The sequence below is a fragment of the Acinonyx jubatus genome, chromosome C2, assembly GCF_027475565.1.
Source record: "Acinonyx jubatus isolate Ajub_Pintada_27869175 chromosome C2, VMU_Ajub_asm_v1.0, whole genome shotgun sequence".
In the NCBI taxonomy this organism is placed as follows: Eukaryota; Metazoa; Chordata; class Mammalia; order Carnivora; family Felidae; genus Acinonyx; species Acinonyx jubatus.
Window position 1 is genome coordinate 2,931,460 of NC_069384.1, and position 5,368 is coordinate 2,936,827.

Here is a 5,368-nt window from a genome sequence, read left to right on the forward strand (position 1 = left end):
TATTCGTGTGCTTCTGTTTTTCGGGCAACACCGAGCTCAGGAGATTCCCTCCCCATCGCACAGTGGCTCATAACAGTCACAGGTATACAGGTCGGGCCCGGGAGCCACCACTGAACACAATGCCGCCGTGCACGTGGGCACGTGGACCTGCGGGGGAGGGGTGGGCGGTGCGGGAGGGGCTGCTCACATGTGCCTTTGCAGGCAGATGCGGTGGCAGGGTTCGGGCGTGACGGCATGGCCCGGGCTCTGACTGTCCCTGGCCCCGTGGTCTGGGACGGTGCTGAGGGCCCTGCAGGAAAAGCAGCCAGTGCGGGCGTTCCGACAGAGGGACGTTAGTGCTGGGAACTGGCCACCCGGGTGCTGGGGCCCCAGAGGCAGGTGGCTTGGAGGGACAGGCAGGCCAGGCGATCCCAGCAGCAGGGGCTGCTCTCGGCCACGGAGCCTGTGCCCCTGCCCGGCCGTTAGGGCTGGGATGCCATTGGTCCTGGAAGTGCCACGGAGGGGCCACCTGAGCAGGACAGGGACGCGCTCCTAGTGGCCGCTGACTCAACTCAAGCGGGACGAGCTGGTCCTCTCCCCTCTCCCTCCCTGCAGGCTGTCCCACGCAGCTGGCCGGCAGTGCACTTGGGAAGTGAGTTTGCAGCCACTGACCCCTAGAAAACACGTGGGCGAAAAGCGGGGAGGGAGAGAATGTGCCGGGGCGTGGAAACCACATCCTTGCTACACTGTTGACCTTGGCATGAGTGCGGATGGTCCTGTAGACTCCGATCCTGCACGTTCCAATCCCCTGAGGCCGCCTGGGCCTGTGCAGGCCTGAACGCGCCACCCCCGCCCCCTGCCTTCCTCTGCCGCCTGCCCCCACCAGGCTTCTCTGGCATCATCATCTGCGCTGAGTCAGCCGCTCCTTGTTCCGGGGTCCTTAGTCAACATCCAGTGACTTGGCCAACCTGGTGGGCAAAAGCAGTTCGATCTTTGACGCTTTGCTAGGACCGGGCGTATGCAGCCCTTTACCCCAGATTCATTTCTGGGGACGGTGGGGATCAATGCTGTAGCTGGAAGTCCCCTGCAGTCACCAGGGTGCCAAATGCAGCGGGGGCCATGGGAGAGGGAATGGGGACGAGGGGCTATCGGGTGTCAGACCATCTCAGGCTCCTCTCGGGGAGGAAAGGGGACGGGGCAGCCCAGCACCTCTGTGACGAGACACGCAGGGCCAGCCCCAGAGAAGCTCCCCAGGGCCCCGGAGGTGACTTTCTTCCTCCACGTGGGAACGTTGGAGAACGTGTTGGCCGGCCCTGTAGACTCGGGGCTGATCCCTGCATTACTTTACTGGGGCTGCTGTACCGAGGCGCCACAGAGTAGTACGGACAACAGAACGTCGTCGTTTCAGTTCTGGAGGGGCTGGACGGCCAAAGCCAAGGGGCCGGCGAAGCTGGTTCTTTCTGAGAGTGGGGAGGGAGATCTGTCCCCGGCCCTCCCCCCAGCTCCTGCTGGTTCGCTGGCTTCTTTGGCGTTCTGGGGCTGGTAGGTGATGCCCCACCCCAATCTCTGCCTGAATCTTCACGTGGTGTTCTTGTACGTGTCTGTGTCCAAATTTCCCAGCGGTCGTATTGGATCAGGGCCACCCCTCTCCAATATGACCCCTCTTAACTAATTACATCTGCAACGACCCGGTTTCCAGACAAGGTCACATTCTGAGATACAAAGGGCCAAGTCTTTAACACACGAAGGCTTTAGGGGAGAAGCAATTCAAAAACTGCAACCAACCCCCTTCGTACACAAGGAGTGTCTCCGAGTAAAAACAAAAACAGGTTCGGTGACCATGATGTGAAAGACAGGCCAAGAACGAGCATAAGGAATTCTCTAGAAAGCAAATGCTTGTGATCACAAAACACAGGGAGGACGGCCCTACCTGACCAGTGGTTAAATACAAACCACGACACCTCCACACCATGCTCTCCCTGTCGAACTGGTGAGCTTCATATAGCAGACAATCCTCAGGGCTGGCCACGCTTCCAGCCGATACGCAGGCAACGTCAGAGGTCATTGTCAGCATGAATGGCCCCCCTGAAAATGTCCCTTTGATCCAGCACGTCTATTTCCGGTCACCTGACTTAGGGAAAGATCCCAAAACATGGGGAAATATCGATGCACAAAAACGTTCCTCTCGGTAATTAAAAATAAATAGAAGCAAACCAAAGATAGCAAAAGGGATTTTGGTATACTCATGGGAGAGGGTATTATATGCTCATTACAAATCACACTGAAAAAGAACATCAATGGCCTTGGGAAATACCCACATGACAATGTTAAGTGACGGGAGCAAGCTGCACACGCACGTACTGTATCAGAATTGCACCCAGGGTTTCATTTACAGAGGTGAGAACAAGAGGGACCCATGTTGTTGGAAGAAGATATTTTATTCCGTACTAGAGAAAGGGGCGAGACACCACGTGGGGCCACATGGGGAAGCACCAGGCCCAGGTCGGGAGGCAGAAGCAAGGGGAAGGCTGGGTTTTCTGCAGGAAAGACAAGGCAGGGGAGCCAGCCTAGGACGGGCCAGTTTGAGCCATTCTGGCAGGTTCTGAGCCGCAGAGGCAGTCTCTTGTTGCCTGGTACGTGCCCCGGGGTTGATCCCGGGTGGGGGCATCAGGGGCGCCCGGTGTGTGGGAGCCCCGGCCGTCTCTGGCAGCTGGCTAACCCAGGGAGGGCCACCTGTCCCCAGCCAGGGAGGCCACAGACACCAGGACACCAAGATTGCAGAAAATACAGAAGTGTAGTTAAAACCATCGGCCCTGTAGACAGAGCTAAACCCCAAGCGAGCAGAAACCCGCACTCAAAGAAGACACACTCGTGCACACACATGCACGTGTGCACACACTCACATGCATACATGCACACACATTCACACACACACGCAGCCTTAATTCTGTTTTTACAATGTGCAGAAACAGGTAGGACTGGAAGGAAACATTCCAAAAGCGTTGATAGTGTTCACTGTGTGGTGAGTTGAGTGTATTTTCTTCCTTCTGCTTCTTACAATTTTCTTTATTTTCGAATTCCGTGTGAATGACTCTGCATTGTTCTTAAAGTCAGGCTAAAAGGGTTGAAGGCACTTTCGTGGCTGCCCCCTCCATGGCCTCAGTGGGCCTCTGAGCACGGGCCCCGAGCCTCCCCTCCGGCCACCAGGCCTCCCCCGCCCCCCTCCTACCCCCCCCCCCCACCGCGGTCCTCGCTCAAGCAGCTGTGACTCAGCGTGCTGGCATCTCAGCCCCCAGGAGGGAAGGAAGCACAGGAGTGGAGGGCGAGATGTGAGCCGTGAAATGGAAAGGAGGAACCACGCCTGGATCGTGCTGGTGACTAATTATCAGCTCTTCTGTATATAACATCGCGGGCCCTGCGGAGCGAGCGCCCGGGACAGCACGCTCCACGCTCACAGGGGACAGGTGCCACCTGCGTCCCTCTCCTGCCCTTGGGACGTGAGGATCTGGCCAGGGGTTGGCCACCACCCTTGGCCAGAGAGTTCGGGGCACAGTCAGGGAAGCCAGGACCCCAGAGTCCAAGCCCCTTTGTCAGAATGCCAACCAGAGTGGCCATGTCCTCTGACGGTCCCACGGTGTGACTGTCCCCAAGCTTGGGTGACCGGGAGTCCTGGTTTCAGCATTAAAGCCCTGCGTCCCCTCCGTCCTGGACAAACAGGGATGGCTAGTCACGGACTCCCAGGGGCCCAAACCTCCCCTCAGGGTCCCGAGCCCTGAGAGCAGGGGGGGAAGGGAAGGGGGGAGAAAGGGAGGGGAAGAGGGGCAGAGGTGAGTTTGGGGGTGAAGACAGTCACTCTGGGAGGATGTCCCGAGGTGACCCAGGTGCCTCCCGTTTCCAGACCCTGCCTCCATTCAGCTGTGACCTTCAAGAGGTCAGTTCATGTGCAGAGGAGTCAAACCTTCTATTAACATTTTTTCAGGTACTTTAAACCACAGTTATTACACGGGGGTGCTTTAGAAATTATGGCGGAATACACTTTTGCTAATCGATTTGATTCACTGCATCTATGCAAGGTCTACACACATAGGCAAACATGTAATAAAAACTACGAGGCTAGACAATTTTTCACGCAGAACTGAGAGAACCAGACATCTAAACGACCCCCTTCGCCTCGAGGCATTTCGGGGATGGCTCGGAGCGGGCCAGCGTCACCCGCACACAGGCTCAGCTATCGCGGGGCTGATGGCTCCCTGCCTGACCAAGTGCTCTCCGGAATGTTCCACACTTAGCAGGGATGTGGGAAGGAGGAGCCCGCCAAGCCAGACTTCAGGGCCTGTGCCCGACAGTTCCCGATGGCGCCCCCTACTTCTCCCGGAATCGGCTTTTAGGCTCTGCCTCTTGGGACCTGGCCTTTGTGTGTGCACGTCGGGTGGGTGCGCAGGCTGAGCCTCCAACTTTGGCACAGGTCACGGTCTCACAGTTTGTGAGTTCGAGCCCCACGTCGGGCCGGGCGCTGTTAGCGCAGAGCCTGCTTTGGATCTTCTGTCCCCTTCTCTCTCTCTCTCTGCCCCTCCCCCCTTGGTTCTCTCTAAATAAATAAATAAACTTTAAAAGGAAAAGGGGGGCCCCCACGGCTCACATTCCAAAATGACCATGTTCCCCGCCTTCCTCGGGGCACAGGAAGAACACCTCCTGGCAGCCCAGAGGCCGGAGCGGTGTCCCAACAGTGCCACGTGGCACCCAGGCCCTTGCCCTGCGGCCTCAGTTTCCCCAGAGAGGGTGAGAGAGGCTACCTCTCGTCCTCTTTGTCCACAGGCAACGGCTGCTTTCATCAAGGCCACCGGGTCCCGTCGACACCACCTGCACAGCCGGCTCCCGACTCAGCCAGCCCTTCCCAACAAGAGCCCCGTAACCCACGGTGCCGAGCAGGCGGGCGCAGGCTCGGCTTCGGGGGAGCCCCCACCCCCTACCAGGCTGCGGTCCCCGCCCGTCGAAGGGGCTGCGGCGTCCGCACGGTGCCGGCTGGACCTCCTCTCTCTTCAGTCTTGCCCGCTCCCCTCGGGGGCAGAACAAGGCACCGCCTCAGAGGACGCATGCTTTAATCTAGAAGACCGATCTTTTACTCGGGTCTCTGCCAGCCGCCGTGTGCCCGGGACGACGTGCGGCAGTTTTCGGAACGGCGGCGAGTCTGTGGTTGTGCGGCGGCCGGGTTTGAAGTGGCCGTCAGCGGGGGAAGCACTGAGGGTGAAACTGGTTTCCTGTCCTGGAACATTTGGGGATTCTGATCACACTCCCGGCCTCTGACAGCCTCCAGGGCCTTTGGAATATTCCGGCACGGCTGCCAGGTCCTAAGGCTCGTCTGTTGCCGTGTGTGGTTCTGAGACCCTCT